The following is a 17,098-nucleotide window of genomic DNA, read 5'->3' as shown; positions in this document are numbered from 1 at the left end:
GATGTGATGGACTCATCCTCATGGCATGAAGAAACTTTGCTAACTTTATATTTTTAAAAGAGATGTTCCACGTCCCACAAAAGAGGCATCTTAAATTTGTTTTTAACTGTTCCAATTTTAAAAGAGTATTTTGCCTTTTCTCAATACAGATTATGCTGTACAACAGTATCTCACTGACTATGCTGGGAATGGCACATCTGCCCCATTTCTATTGACTACACAATGTTCCATACTCATTTTGTCCTGAACTGCAAGGAAGATTAGCCATCTGCCTAAATGAGCATTGTTAAGTTTTATGTGTGCTCTAACTTTATTGTGTTTTGAAATAAGCTAATTCTGTTTGTTCAATCCAGGTTTAATGGTCTTTTGAAAGGCCACTAGTTTGGCCTTTAAGAATCAAGACCAATATTCCCTAGAAAGATTCAAATGTGTGTTGCAGGATCTGTTCAAAATGAAGGTTCTGGCAGGAAAAGGTTTAGAGTAGAGTAGAGTAGAGTAGAGTAGAGTAGAGTAGAGTAGAGTAGAGTAGGGTAGGGTAGGGTAGGGTAGGGTAGGGTAGGGTAGGGTAGAATAGAATAGAATAGAATAGAATAGAATAGAATAGAATAGAATAGAATAGAATAGAATAGAATAGAATAGAAAGGGACCTTGGAGGTCTTCTGGTCCAGTCCCCTGCTCAGGCAGGAAGCCCTATATAATTTCAGACAAATGGTTATCCAATCTCTTCTTAAAAACATGGAGCATTCACAACTTCTGGAGGCAAGTTATTCCACCGGTTGTCAGGAAATTTCTTCTTAGTTCTAGGCTGAAAAAAAACAAACAGGATTTCATTTATTCTTTTCAATTTTTTCCTTTGAAAGGATGTTTCTTCGTGCAAGATTTTCTATTAAAAATAGTTCTCGCCCGAACAGGGACTTGAACCCTGGACCCTCAGATTAAAAGTCTGATGCTCTACCAACTGAGCTATCCAGGCACTCTGATATCTGTGTGTTCATACTTTCTACCTTTTCATTATTTTGTGGGGAGAGTGGTACCATTTTGGTCACAGTCATTCATTATCAGCACTACCCTGCTGCTATTATAGATTTGGGATATTCATTTTGGATGAAGCTGAGTTCTGCCTGTTTCTCCTTTCTCCTTTGATATGTTTTAAGTATGCAGAGATGCACAAGGTGAAGCAGGAGATGTCCGATGGTCCACAAAATTTCTTCGCCACATTGATGATCCATCATTTGGTCTATTTCCAATTATGGATTTACCTGACTTCTGCAAGAGCTCTAAATCCATGTTCCAAAATAGCCAGCCAATAGGTCACGGATGAGAATCTAAGGAACATGGGAATCTAAGATTCTGTATTTACTGTAGTTCTAGCATTAGGATACCTTGCTATGTCAATACAGTTTTTTGCTTCCTTGATCTCATGCAGCTGGTTGGGACTCAGCACTGTTCCAGGTACCAGTCTATAGTCATCAAGCTTGTTCCAGCATATCTTAAGGTTAGCTCCTAAGGACATGGGGGATCTTTGGCTTTGCTTTTCTAGTCAACAAGGTGACAGTAGATAGGAGAGGAAATGAAGACAGGAAAATCCACCAATCTCTTCTCTTAAACTTTAAAACTAAGGATACTACCAGTCACTAAAGACAAACAGAGCTCAGCTGTCAGGCCAGCACAATTTATGCCAGAATATTTTTCTGCTAACTCAATAACTGGAGGAATAAGCATTAACATAGCCACAGAAAGAGTCCTGCCTTCAATAGCTGTCATAGCAATCTATGGATTCTGAAGGTATTTTCTATGCAGTATTTTGATGAGTTGCAACCATACGTAACAAGGAATACTTAAATCATGACCATTTCTATTGAAGCCTTGAAGTCAATACATAGTGTGTATGTTTGTGTGCATTAGTGTCGTATTTCTTAGCATCATTCTTGGGCTTACATAATAAACTGGTCTCCAGGCTTTTATTTTGAACACAGGACCTATAATAATCAGTGAGTGTAGCCATTGTGTAAGTTATCTTTCAATACACAGAGAATATTCTTGTGTGCTGTGCTCAGATTGAGAACCCTTTTGTTAGGGAAAATTTAGCTATGACATTAATTGATTGAAAGTAATTGGTGTTAATACACAATAAGAATATATTTACAAACCAAAAACCAATAAAAGGAAATCCAGGGATGGATAGGGGTAATAGAGGTAGTCGGCAACTTATGACTACAATTGAGCCCAATATTGATGTTGCTAAGTAAGACATGTATTAAGTGAGTTTTGTCCCATTTTATGACTTTTCTGCCACCGTTGTTAAGTGAATCACTGCAGTTGTTAAGTTAGTAACATGGCTGTTAAGTTGCTTGCTTGTCAGAAGATCGCAAAAGGTGATTACATGATCATACAGTCATAAATATGAACCAGTGGCCAAGCATCTGAATTTTGATTATGGAACCATGGGGATGCTACAATGATTGGAAGTGTAAAAAATGATCATAAGTCACTTTTTTCAGTAACTTTGAATAGTCACTAAATGAACTGCGGTAAGTCAAGGACTATTTGTAGTATTCTATTTTCTGTAGTTTTCTGTGTTTTGATTGTTTTAATGGTATATACATCCATATACTTTACCATTCAGAATATCTCCTCCCATCACTGGTTACTGAATTTGGAGGGAAATTTCTTTTGAACTTCAAAAGTCATTTTTGTAGAATTAAAATCCTTTGTTCCAGCAGCCTGCTGTTTGGATATTGTTTGCTTTTTCAAACATTTACAACTGATATTTGTATTCATATCTTTTCTTGGTTTGGTCTTATTTATATATGTATTCATTTCTATGCATGATTGGGCCAACATTTTACATGAGTAATTTGATATCCAAACTCTCCCAGCTGTGTCGGATATTATTTTTATTTCTTAATTATTTCTCTTTATTTATTTAGCAGTTGTAGCTTACCGTGCCTTTAAATCCTGTTATCCAAAGCTGCCTTCATTTTTAGCTCTTCTCTCCAAGATGTTTTTGAACAGACAGTCCTTTTTGTGCGAGTCCGCAAGTTCCTTTAATTTGTCTCTCGTACCTTTGCATCCATTCTTTCCAAATTATAGTCTTAAACCACCATTTCAGTGAGTGAAGATTGCTATAATTTCTCATTTCTGATTAGTAGTTCAAGCCAAAATCATTTCCTGTGACACACTCACAAAATGTATGCCCAAACTTGTTAATGTCTTGCAGAATTACTTGTCTTAGTCTGGTTTCTGGAAATTGACTATTTTGAAGTGAAACTTTTCACTTATAACAACGTTAAATTTTCCTGTGTAATTCAAAGTGATGTTTCTGAAAGAGTCCTTACCACATACTTATATATGAGACTCAGGTTGGTGTAAGTGATTAAGGCACCAGGCTAGAAATCAGGAAATAGTGAGTTTGCACACCAGTGGTGGGATTCAAATTATTTTACTACCGGTTCTGTGGGCGTGGCTTGGTGGGCGTGGCAGGGGAAAGATACTGTAAAATCTCCAGTCAGAGCTAGTATTTGCCAGTTCTCTGAACTACTCAAAATTTCTGCTACCGGTTCTCGAGAACTGGTCAGAACCTGCTGAATACCACCTCTGTTGCACACCCACAAACACACACAAACACAAAGAGAAATGCATTTTCCTTGTTCTTGTTCATCTTAACAAGAGTTAACACTAGATAGGACCAAACTTTCTTGTTCATGTGTTATTCCAGGGGTAGTCAACCTTTTTATACCTACCGCCCACTTTTGTATCTCTGTTAGTAGTAAAATTTTCTCTAAACCGCCCACCGGTTCCACAGTAATGGTGATTTACAAATTAGGGGACAAAACCCCTACTGCCCACGATGAAAGCTGGAACACCCACTAGTGGGCGGTAGGGACCAGTTGACTACCACTGTGTTATTCTATCTTACAATAACAGTTACCCTATTCCTCCAGTTCAAAATGAATTTAATAAGATTATTCTGGTACAGAAAGAAAATATTCCACTTCCTTGAGAATAGTGAATGGCTGAAAGACATAAGTCAAACATCTTTGATTTTAACTCTACCTTGGTGTTTTAGATACCTTGCTATTTGACGCAAAGGATAAAGTGCCCCAATTACTACCAACTAATTCCACAGACATAAATCAATTGGACCAATTCTATTTCAGCATCCTTCTCTATACTCTGAGCTCAGGGTACCCATGCCAACAAACAGCGTTCTCCGATACCTGGTCACAAGTGAGTTCACCCACCAGACTGAATATTCTCATTTTTATTAATGAGAATCCTGAGATTCTTTTCATTTTGATTCATTGAAATGTTTTTTTGTATCAATTTCTGAAAAGGCTTCAGTGTTGCAGCTTTCAGAATAATGAACTGATCCTCGGGTAGCACTGGTGGTGTTTGGAGTTTCATACCCCTTTCTAATAGATGCAAATACATTGTAAGCTGTACAGAGTTGCTTAAGATGGGTGGCCATATAAATATTTTAAATAAATACAGTCAACAAGGTCCTCAAGTGAACGTAGGTAGGCATCTTGCAAGCAAAGTTGGAGAAATTAACTGGAAAGGGAATAGCAACAAAAACAGTTCTTGTGATTCAAAGTAATCCACATGAGCTGTGATCACTCACATTCCTGTTATTGTTGTACTACAAAAGACAGATGAGAGAGAGTACCCTGGAATGTTATTCTATGAGAGAAGAAGAGGTCCCTGGGCAGAGAAAACTAGCATAACAGGGAGAAGACATCAAAAACCAGGCAGCTTGCTTTCTATCCGGATGAAATTAAAGTCTGGCAAGAATTGCAGGGGTCTCCAACCTTGACAACTTTAAGACCTGTGGACTTCAACTCCCAGAATTCCTCAGCCAACAAAGGAATTCTGGGAGTTGAAGTCCACAAGTCTTAAAGTTGCCAAAGCTGGAGACCCCTGAGGTAGAGGACAGTAATTAGTATGCAAAGATCCTGCATCCAAATTAGGCAAGGTAGACATAGATTGATAGCAGAGGATTCAGATCTTTTTCTGCTATAAGGTGTGGACAGGTAAATGCCTATGGAGGTTCTCAGTCATCCCGATCACGATGGTCCCAAAGGTGCATTTAATAAAGGCAGCTGGGCTTTCTTCGTTTTTCTTATCCTTGAAGACATCTCAATTGTCAACCAAGAAGCTTCTTCAGTTCCAATTAACTGGTGGGGAATGGAAAGGATTTATAATCTTTGCAGCCGGACAGTCATTAACACTCTCATGGTCGTGGAAACCACTTGGGGGTGGGGGGGAGTTGTTAAACTGGGTTCTCAGATTACCTGTCAGGTGGAGAGGGCAGGAGAACAGGGAAGCTTCCTTGATATTGTATACTTCGATAAAAGTGAACACAAAAGATCCTTGCCTCTGATCTAAATCAGAGTCTGTATAATGAAGCTCAAGAACGAGTTGCCTAGTTGAATTTGGGTATTTTTTTTAATTGCTTTCCATCCTGATCGGTAATTTGATTATCCCTCTCCTTCGATTATCCCCCTTTCTCTACTTCGTTTTTACCACCATCGCATTGCTTTCCGCGGCATGGGCGCTACAGACTTGGAAAGGCTGCATCTGTTGAATTCTTGACTTTTCTTCCCACCGCAAAATACGGCATCGTTGACATCGGGAGGACAAATCCCGCGCCATTCACGCCCCTCAGGCCCTCCCTCCCTCTCGCCCTCCCACCTCAGGCCAAGACGGAGAGGAGGAACCAGCGCCGCGTGAAGCCCTCTGGCCCTCTGCGGGAGGTGGCGGCAGGGTCGCCCCTCCCTTCCGAAGCGCCGGGCTCAGGTTGTTCTTGGAAACCAGAAGCCTCTAGTTCTTCTTTCTGCCCGGATGGGACCTGGCCAGGGAGCGTCATGAATTTCTGCCGGGAGGCGTGGACGTGGGACTTCGCTGCTTCTTTTTAACGCCAGAGAGGTGGGGGGGCGCGACGCCAAAAGCCGGCGAGGCGGGAGCGAACCCCTCTCTCCAAAGCAGCGCCTAAGCGAGCACCGCCGCGGCTCCTTCCGTGGGGCTGTTTGCTTTCGTTTCCACGGGGTTTCGGTGTAAACCGAGCAAAGGTAAGGCGAAACGCAGCGTGAATGGCGGGGGGAGGGAGGGAGAAGAGGAAGAAGGGAACGGAGTCCGTCTCTTCCAGGGGCCTCGTCGTCCCTCCGGCTTCTCCTTTGCTTTCTCAGCCGGATTGGAGGGCGCTTTTGTGCCACGCGTGAGGGTGGGGTTCGCGAGCTTCTTGCGAGGAAAGTTCGGTCAGTCGGACGGCTTTCGAAAGAGCGCGGCGACAAGAAACAACTCGCGGCTCGACGACCTGTGCGCGTAGGCTAGGACCCCTTTCTCGTTCTGACGAATGGTAATTCCGCGCCTCTCTTGTTGCGCCCCAAACCTAGGTAAGAGGACCTGGGCGGGATTTTCTGTGAAAGAGAGGTAACGATCCCTGCGTGCGGAAAGCTAGTGCGCCAGGGAGATTACGCTAGGAACTTCACCCCGGCAGCTTGTTTTCTGTATGCATCAGAATCCTGCAAGAAATCCACTTAGTAAAAACGTCAAAGTTTAATCACTGCATCCTTTGTGAGAACAAGACAGCGCCGCTGGATTTATCCTTAGATGTTCTGGTTTATTCAAATCATTTCTGCCATAGAAGCCTTGGGCCTTCAGACTATGAAGATGAACTTTGCGTAGCTCTCATTTTCACTTTGACACCATCCCTCTTTTTCTCTCTCTCTGATATATTACCTGGCCTCTGATTCCTTTAACCCCCTGGACTTTTATCAGATCAGTACTTTGACCTTCTATAGAGGAAGCTAGCAAGGAAGGGGAAAGGAGAAAATCTTTGGGAATGTGATTAATGCAGAGGTTATTTCCCTTTTTTACCTGTCGTATTCTAGCAGGGGATAATCTGCCAGATTTCAGTATAAGGTTTTGATCATGTAAACAATTCACATGGTTCTAGCATCAACGGAGCTGGAATTATTATCATTTTTCCTGAGTAAATGGAAAATCTGTGTTTAAAATGTTTATTTGACATAGTTGTCTTCATCTGATTTGATGGGCTCCCCAAACTGGACGAGCATATTAGAAAGTCCTGAGCTGCCAGACTAAAGCTGAAGCCAGCCAAGGATATTTGAAGCAGCTCCTTACTCCCAGAAACAAAAGAGAGAGTGATTGTTGCACATACAAGAGGACAGTGGTGGCATTAATTGTGAAAGGCAATACAGAGTATCCTCCAAACTGTGGGCATGGATTTTTATTTGTGGTTTTTACCAGTCAAGTGAATTGGAACAACTGGCATGTGGCTCTGAGGGTGATGAAGTAGCTACTACGAGGATGTTTGGCTCTAATAAAGTTGAAGGGAAATATATCAGGAACCATATTTGGTATAAAGAAGACAGTGGAGCAGAAAAATATATCAACAACCATATTTGGTGTGAAGCTTAGAAGGCAATTTTAGGGGCCCTGTAAGATACTAAAACATGCAGTTACATGCTGTCAAATAGGCAATTAATTCAGAAGGTATATAGGACTGCTATACATTTTGGGCACAAAAATCAGAACAACAACTAGATGGCAGCAAAGAGTTAAACATTCATTGTATCCTCTGCAGATCAGACATGATAGCAACAGATTTTGTCCTGAATATTAATGCTTTCTTATTGTCTATTAATTAGACAGCAAACATTTTTTTCCTAAACATCTTACTTGATGGTCTTTCAAAAAACAAGATGTTATATAGTGCTTTGCCTTCTTTGGGGATTAAAGAAGCAATTCTAGTATTCAGAGATGAGAATCTGATATAATTTAGTTTGAAACTTTGCCTTTATTTCAACAAAAAATCAAATCCAAATAAAGATGTGCTTGCTAAGTCATGTGTTTGTTTGGTTCTGTTTTAGTATGTATTCACTAAGTCCAGTGGTTTATGGTTTATAAGCCACAATGAGCTTATTTAAGAATCAAATTAATTGGACTTTGTAAACAAAGCATGAATTAGTATAATGTTAGTATAATCTAGTTAGCATAACTAGATCATAATGTTCCTGCTATCCCTGTGTTTTGCTGTGCAGATATTACCATAGGCTGCAACTTTGTGTATATCTTTTGAAAGTGAGTTCTTTGAAACAAGTAGTGATTGCTGAAATCTAGACATGTATAGAATTGTACTTCAAAAAAGAAACCCCTCCCTTCTTTTGTTGAAGCCCTCTTACACATGGTAGCAAATGCTGAGCAGGAAGTGTTCAGTGAATGAAAAGAAGCTTGTTCCATTTGCTCAAGTATTTCATGATGGTTTTACTCTTCTACTGTCTCACTTTTCACTCTAGGCTAGAGTGTATTGGGTCCGATGTTCTGAATGCGTTTCATCTCTCTTTGAGACCAATTAATGGAAAATTACTTAACATTTTACATAATTGTATAATGTATTGATAAGTAGCACCAGCAACAGTTGTACTTTGTATCTGTGAGCAGGATACTTGAAAGATCCTGAGTCTGTCCAACCTAAAGCGAAAAGCAGAATTATTAGCATTAGACCTTGGACATATGCTGATAAATAAAGGCTTATTCATGTATTTTAATATGAAAGATTGTTACTGTAGAATTGTTATTTGGGGTTGATATTCTGACATAATAGCCCCTCTCTGCATCAAAGGAGAATTGCAGTTGTTTGGGTATATCATCCTTCTGGCTTTCTTGACTAATTCTTAGGCTATTGTGTTTCTGTTTGGGACTTTGTATTCTACATGCAATCATAGTCTTGCTTACATAATCATTGGGTGAAAGAAAAGATTTTGCCAGGGAATATGGATTATTTTCCAACTCATTTTAATCTTTCATTCATTTCCTAAGCTTATTTACAGAAGTGAAAATAAATAAGTTAGAGGTTTGTTATTCTAGGCCTAGGATAATTAATTCCACTGTCAAGGCAACTTTTGATGCTTGAAATGTTGCTGAACTACAAATATGATCTTATATCATCAACCATACTGACTGTTGGGCTGCTGGGAATGATAGTTCAGTTCACATCTGTTATGCTATAAGCTGCTTATATCTGCTACAGATTACTATTACTTGATGCTCTCTTTAGCATACATTTAAACATTTAGCCTATCTTTTTGTTAAAGACCTGTTTGCCTTATATGTATTCTCTGCTTCAATGAACTTGTGAGTTATCCCTGCAGTTATTCTTGAATACTTGTAAATTGTTTGTGTTTCTTAGCCAATATTAGTTTCAAAGCCCCAAGAGAAAGTTGCTATCCTGAAAAAATTCAGAAAAGGGGGTGAAATGCATAATATATTAGTAGGCATCTTTGTACTGGCATGTCTTCTGCACAAACTGCATTGAACATTCACTCTGGGGGCTACTATGCTGCCTGTGTTACATCCAGTTAAAGCCATTTGTTCTATATAGCATTATGCTTTACAAATCCATATGAGTATTTTATACACAACAGCTATTTGTGCTTTTTTTCTTTCATATTGGAATCTGGTTGCCTTCATTTTCTGCATTTTATTTAATGCAAATGGTTTAAGGGTTGCAGTTAGAGGTCCCACAGCTAATTCAGAGTCCCGTTATAGTAGTTACCGAAGTAGTTCATATGCTGTAAATAACAAAAAAAAAAGGGGTAACTATGTGCAGTTTAAAGGCAAGGTCCAGAAATATAAAAATTTGCCAAAGGTTCCAATCAGAGCTTTAAAATAGAAGTTGACTCTTAGTAATCAGATTGATCTTCAGTTCTTACTTACCGGTACTTTTATTTTGTTTTACCAGTGAGAGGTCAAGGGCTTTGTCTCCCATTACTGTCTTTGAAGAAAGAAAACTTCAGAATGACAAAAATGTGCATTATCTATAAGAGAAGGCTTCTTATCTAGGCATCTAGCAACTGAAATTCAAAAGCCTCTGAACCTTAGATCCCTTTCAGGATGTCTGCTGAAAACTGAAAGACCAATTTCCCACTATTTTAAAGTAGGAAACAAATAAAACTGCAATGATAATCCTACTGTAAATAATTCATAGCTGTTAATTTTTTTTTTAAATGATAATTCCCCCACATTGAACTTCATAGCCAAGGTTTAATGTAGCTCCTGCTCAACAAGAATGTTTACCTTCTACTATAGCCCCTTTTGCAGCCAAAAATGATGTAAATTTACAACCTGTCTATGATAGTTGGCTTATTTATCTTGACAATGAAAGATCCTGTTGAAAATACTACTGTGGCCTTGTCATTGCTTTTAGCTTTGTCAAGGCTATGCTGTAAGAAGCTGGGCTATGGTGAGCTAAGAGTGCAAATAGGGGACTACATAAAAATATATCAGCAACAGGAAGACTTTATTGTTCAGATCATTTTCCAGGCCAAATTGTCTTTCCAAATAGTACAAAAGTCCACTCACCAGTATAGGTGGACCCAGTCAGTCATTAATTTAAAAATGTTTCAATCAGTAAGATATTCCAAGTTGTAATTCTGGTAGCTAGATGTTGTGGTAGTTAAAGTACTAGCTTGTCACTTGGGACACCTGGGTTCAAGTCCTCGCTCAATGACAGAAAATCATTAAGTGATGAGTCAGCTGTTTTCTCTCACTTCACAACTATTTTCTACTACTTTCTACTTCACAAGAACTATTGGCAAAGCACTGGAGAAGAAAACACACTATAAACAAGTTTCAGCTCCTGGACAGAAGGTAGGATATAAATTTAATAAATCAATAATTATCAGGGAGACCCAGCTATATATATTATAGGTTGGGTGACTCCTGAGTCTCTATCAACATATTTAAAGACCCAGGAAACAAACAAAGAAAAAAAATGAGAATGATTTATTTCTTCCCCTTGGGAAGATTGTTTTCATTTTGGCCTTCTCTTTTATTGGAGAAAAAAAATTGAATAAAGTTTCCCCTAAATCCATTTCTGTCTTCATATCTTTAAGTCTATCCCTAATATACAATACTTTCAATGAGATATTGAACATCTCAATTGTGTCTCTCATTAATTCACAAAGGTACTATAAAAATCTATAGCAAAAAAAGGAATCTTCCATTCTTGTCTCCTAAGGCTGGATACCCTCTAACACTTTCTTAAATCCACATTTTATTTAATATGTATTTAGAAGATATATGAAGAGAGAGAGAGAGGTGTTAAACAGAGAGAGAACCAAGTGATAGATAATCCATATACCAATGAATCTGCTTCCTCAGATTTCCTTACAATGTTCTACCCTTTCTTTTGCAAAAGAAAATGAAAAACAGAATGTCTGCTTTTGATGTTGCACAGCATGTTGATTTTAGTCCTGCAAACAATTAGGTTTTACAGAGCTATCGTACACTAATCAGATGCAGTGTTTTTCAAAAAAATGCAAATACAATTCCTTTTAAGATAGTCTTTCTCTAATTCTTGTTACTTCTGCAAATCTTACAGACTCTGTTCCAAGGCACTTGGAAACCAGAAGAAAAGCTGAGCATGGTTACTATTTATAAAAGACTAAATTTTAGAGGAATGGGATTGAATGAAATATTCCAGAAGGTAGCATAGCTGGTCAGTTAGTTTGAACAGTAAACAAAAAAACCTCCTCTGTATTAAAAGATTTTGTTGAAGGACCACTCATTAAGAACTAATTTGGGTCGGTGTTTAATTTTCAGATCTATTTCTTATAACATGGTTTCATAATAATGTATATTAAATACAATCAATATAAATACTTCCAGCATAAGAAGTTTAATCTGGCTCAATAGTGAATGCCTTCACCAGTCATCACATTTTGCCGAACAAAAGGAAGATAAAATTTTGAGGATTTTTTGACATCTGAAATTTAATTTTGCAGCTGTAAGATTGAACCTGATTTTAAAAATTGTAATACAGTAGCTGCAATGGTGTCCATGTAATTCTAGGATTCCAGGCCAGATTCTATTGGAAAGCAGATTGTTGCCATCCGCCAAATGTGATAAATCCCAATCTTCCTGCAAATTTCGAAACTTATAGAAGAGATGTGGAGGTGGATCATCTTTGCAATTGTGTATATCTTATTCTCCAGCTTCCAAGTTTAGACTCAGTGATGTTGAAATGCTTGGAGCATCTTAGCACTCAAAGTTCTTTGTGACTCTGGAGCTAGAGGGGATGTCAAATAGATCTTATGCCTGTGCTTGCTAGAGTGTCTGAAATGTTTCAGTTTTAAATATTCCCACTTCAATTTCACACTAGAAGCTGACGATAGGAGTATGTCATTACTGTTGTTGCCTTTAACCCAAAACCATAGACCTAGAAATGTAAAGTCAAATCTATTTCTAAATGTACTTTAAGATGATGGAATCTTCAATTATTTATTTATTTATCAATTTTGTTTGCTGCCCATCTTGTGGTTCAGGTGATTTGGAGCAGCTTACCTCAAGATCAAGGGTGTCAAAATTTCATTGAGAGCTGCATCAGGGTTGTGTTTGACCTTGGGGGGCTGGGGGGGGGGGCGTGGCCAGCTTGACATCACTCATGTCGGGGGGCGCCTTTGGTGGTCCGAGCACTTTGCCAGCGAAAATAGGTCCCCAAGCTCTGTTTTTGGCTGCAACAACCTTTTGCAACCCTCTGAAAATGGAGCTCGGGAGGGCTGCTCGTGGGCTGATCCTTCGCTGTTTCCAGGGCAGCCCTGCAGGCCAGATTTAAGCACCCCGCAGCCCACATCCGGCCCCCAAGCCTTGACTTTGACACCCCTGCTCAAGATAAAACCCACAAACAATAAAAAAAATATAAAAATATTTTTAAGATGACAAAAATTAAAACAAACCAGAAACAAGGATTTGGAGGGAAAACTTGGGGTGCCTTCTCTGTTAGTGCAACAGCCACCTCCAGCCAACATCTTCTCCTTCCAAAGGCAGCTGGCATAGAGAGGTTTTAAGGCTTTTCCTGAAGGCTAAACGAGAGCAGGCAGACCTTACCTCCTAAGGCAAGATGTCCCAAAGGACAGGAGCTGAGGTAGAACAGGCCCTTCTCCTGGATCTCACCAGCTGGAATTCCTGGGCTGATGGGATTGCAGAAGGCCCCTTCTGCCAGCACAAGTGGGGTGGTCCAATCTCATTGGGGAATAATAGTTCCACAGATATCCATGCCATAAAGGGCTGGTTTTCCTATATCACAAATGCTGAGTCACAGATCTCATGATGCTAAAGCTTGTTAGTCCATCATCTACCAAAATCGAAGAGTGCAATCCAGAATGATAAGTGCTATTAACCCAATATGGTTAAACTGTTAATCTGGGTTTCTGTGAATGATAAAAATTGATATTTATAATTATCACAGATGCTTTCTTTTTTGCAGGGGTGATGCAGTTTACTTATCTCTCGGCCACCTGCCTCACTTTACAAATGCCAATTATTTATAGAACATGACTGGAAGTAGCCATGCTTGGTGAGGCCAAATTGTGATAGTTACTTTTCCAGTGGCCTGGGGAGAAAAAAATTGTGTGGAATTATAAAATGAGTATGAAGCAAAGGAAATAGATTGTTTTTTATACTTAATTCCCATTTCTGCACATCTTGAAGCACCCACTTTGCTTCAATAAGTCTGACATTAATTAAAAAGCACTGTAAAGAAATCATGAACAAAAGATCAAAGGGAAGACTTTTGATCTAATGTTTTAAATAAAATAGGAGGAGGAATGAGCATATGGTTCTGTAGGGTGAAAGCCATGGAGTGAATCAACTAAAACACAATTTAGAATATTCTTAAACAAAAAAGAAAACAGAAAAAAATGGGGATACCTGCATAAAATGAACCACTTTGAAAAATTTAACTGTTACAGTCTATCTGTCAATAGCCACAGTAATATATCTACACCGTTGAATCAGGCTGCATTCTATCAAGATATGAGAAGGATGGCTGCATTTATTATTCACACATTCCCTGTTTATGTAAGAATGAGAATTAAAATAAATAACTTCAGAAGAGCAAAATGTTTAAGGGGAACGCCACTCTCGCCTGCCCTAGGTTTTGCCAAGCATTCCTTTCTCCTTCTATGCACAGGTCATTCTCAATTTACAGAAGTTCACTTAGTGACTATTTAAAGTTGCAACAGCACCTAAAAAGTGAGTTATGATAATTTTTCGCACTTAATGACTATTGCAGCATCCTCATGGTCTCATGTTCAAAATTCAGATGTTTAGCAACTGATTCATATTCATGACAGTTGCAGAGTCCCGGGTCATGTGATCCCTTTTGCGACCATCTTACAAACTAAGTCAGTGGGGAAGCCAGATTCACTTAACAACCGTATTACTAACTTCATAATTGCAGTGATTCACTTAATGACTACAGCAAGAAAGGTCATAAATGGGGCAAAATTCACTTATCCACTGTCTCATCAAACAACAGAAATTTTGGGCTCAATTGTGGTCATAAGTTTTGAGGCTTACTTGTACCAATAAAAGGAAGAGAAAGTTTGGGAAGAGAAATGCCAGAAATGCCTATATTTCAGAATTTGAGAAGGGTTTGGTATCTTAACAAGTGGCTCTATTTTGGTCTAAGACAGATTCAACCTCTGTTTGAATAAGAGCCACCACTTATGATCTGCTTGTGCATATCTAATTTGCTTCTCATGGATCTGCAGCAGAGGTGGTATTCAGCAGTTTCTGACCAATTCTAGAGAACCGGTAGCGGAACTTTGAGTAGGTTGGAGAACCGGCAAATACCAGCTCTGACTGCCCCTTCCCCCATCTATTATCTGCCTCCTGAGTCCAGCTGATTGGCTGGGTCTTCTTTTGTTGCACAGGAGAACAGAGCTGGAAAGCAGGTTAGTGGAATGGGGAGGGAATAGGATTTTGCAGTAACCTTCCCCCAGGAGTGGGGAGGGAATGGAGATTTTGCAGTATCCTTCACCTGCCACACCCACCAAGCCACAGAACCAGTAGTAAAAAAATTTGAATCCCACCACTGATCTGCAGGAAGTGGGGGGCAGAGTTTCCACTATTTCAATGGTGAAGAAGAGGGCAACTGTGATTACATTGGAGGATAGAGGTTGTTGTGCCATGCGTTCCTTATATCTTCTGTGACGCAAGTGCTTAAGTAAGTTAGTCCAGTCCATTTCAAAAGGCGGATTGACTGAAAGCGCCATCTTGTCCTTCATGTCAAAGAGCAAATTATCTTAGGGTGCCCTGGTTTGAGTTGTGTATTGCAAACTTTCCTAAAACCTGCATTTCACAACCTGGAAATTCAAACTCAGCAGTATTTCCAGTGCTGCACCATGGTCACTCAAAGGATACCTCAACACAATGTATTTTCACTCAAACTCTTCCCTCTCCCTTTCCTCAAAAATCAGCATGAAGCTTCTGCCAGCTTTAGAACACTGAGAACAGGCCAGGAACACTAGGAGACCATCTGTCCTTCCTCCAAATGAGCAGGAGGGAAATTCCAAAACAAAACAAAAAAAAAAGGAACTGGAACAGTTATCTCACACCTGAGCTGCTGAGCTGGAGTTAGAAAAAGATCTTTGTCCCCACTTCACACACACACAAGAAAATAAAGGTCTAGTCCCAGTCCTATCCAAATGTTCCACACATTCTGCACTTTGTATCATTTTCAAAAACAAATGAGCAGTGGTGACCAGGTGAAGGAAAGCAACACTGTGCAGAGGCTCTTTGTTCTCTTTCTACTGCCTGTAATGCAGGAAAGATAACACGATGATATTTTTCCAGGAAGGTGCTCTTCACAGTAGCTCTAACCATGAGTGTAGTTTGTGGTAAAGACCGTCTCTGTGTGGGTGTTGAGTATGGGAGTTTAATTCTGTAGCTTGCCTGAGCTGAGATGCAGCAAGACGGGGTTCGGTGAAAATTCAAGACAGCTTTTTGTTTTCACAAAGATTATGAAATTGATTAGAGATTGGATTTGTTAATAAGATTGCCTGTATTATTTCCACAGCATAATTATTTTCTCTTAGCCAAGCAGGAATTAGGAGGTAAAAAAGTGCAAAGCCAATAGAAAAAGGGTCTGCCCACAATACCCAAAACTCCATAGAAAAAAGTCTAGTGTTATTGTTTCAGATACAGCGAACCAGTGCAGAGCCTAAAGAGTTATTTCAGCCTTCACAGTGAACTAATTCCATAAGGATGGCAAATCCAGTGGCAATTCTGTAGTGGTCCAAAGGAGGAATAGATAGAGAAAGAAAATTCTTTCAAGAGTATAATTTAAATAAAGTACTCACCACTGTCTGCTAAAGCAACATAGCCAATAGTAGATCTTTGTTGATAGCACTCTTTCCTCCTCAAGAGTTATTCTATAACCCTAAACTTGTGCTTTTTTCAAAAAAAAATTACATATTTTTCTCTCGGTTTTGATGTGGGTGGTGGAGCATCTTAGCTTTTAGCATTTGTCATATTGTACACAGTAGATATTTCACTGCTTTCAATTTCATCTTGATCTTGACAATTGCTGTTGTCAGTCACTAAGATTTTTCGTCATTATTTTTCTGTCTTCTGCACAGTAGTGGATTTTTAAGCTGTGCAGATGCAGATAGATAAACTCAACAAGACGTCCATAACAAATTACATTTATTGGTTCATCAGGTATCCTCATAACTCATGTTTGTGACGAAGTTCTTCTTTAATGACCAATCCTTTGTATATCTGCCGTGTAGTAAAAAATGTAGTAAAAAATCTCCTAACCCATCTCGTAGTGATAGAAAGCAGCTGCCATGAGTTAGAGAATGCAGGCAAAAGTGAAGAAAACTCCCCCAACCCATCGAGGGTCAAATTAGTGACCAATCAGGATTACAGATGTGGCCACGTGACATGAACTACATTTCCCAGGATACATTTAACTACATTTACCATGATACATTCCCTTAAGGGAACAGCTCATAATTCCTAAATAACTATCCAATTCCCATAGATTGCCTGGGACAGCACACTCCCTGCCTGGAATTGTAAATTCCATTATTAAGAGAAGAGAAAAAAAATTAACTATAAAGTAGATAATCAGTAAACAGCAATACTATGAATAGCAGATAACTATATAACTAAGATAAACAGTTAGCTATGTAACTAAGAAAAACAGTAAACATTAATAAAGCATCAAACAAAGCAAAGCATGCAAAGCTTGAGGTTCAATCTTCAAGTTCGGCCTTTTGGTGCA

At 39.1% G+C, this 17,098-nt stretch overlaps 1 protein-coding gene and 1 non-coding gene across 3 annotated transcripts in view; one reads left to right on the top strand and one right to left on the bottom strand.

Moving 5' to 3' along the window:
- Positions 1-900: 900 nt before the first annotated feature.
- Positions 901-973, bottom strand: TRNAK-UUU (transfer RNA lysine (anticodon UUU)). Its single transcript has one exon. It is a non-coding gene; the product is annotated as a tRNA-Lys (tRNA).
- Positions 974-5,711: 4,738 nt separating this feature from the next.
- CDK18 (cyclin dependent kinase 18) overlaps positions 5,712-17,098 on the top strand; it is an 86,660-nt gene continuing 75,273 nt past the window's right edge. Inside the window, exon 1 of one of the 2 annotated variants that reach the window (XM_087959671.1) lies at positions 5,712-6,071. The gene's annotated coding sequence lies outside the window, so the exon portion shown is untranslated. The remainder of the gene's footprint in view (positions 6,072-17,098) is intronic. The other variant, XM_087959670.1, reaches the window with a different exon arrangement.

The sequence above is a fragment of the Notechis scutatus genome, chromosome 3 (assembly GCF_049901735.1).
Source record: "Notechis scutatus isolate UNSWTSFEM ecotype Mainland chromosome 3, rNotScu1.2, whole genome shotgun sequence".
Lineage (NCBI taxonomy): Eukaryota > Metazoa > Chordata > Lepidosauria > Squamata > Elapidae > Notechis > Notechis scutatus.
Note: the sequence above shows the minus strand (reverse complement) of the source record. Positions and strands in the feature narration are given on the sequence as shown.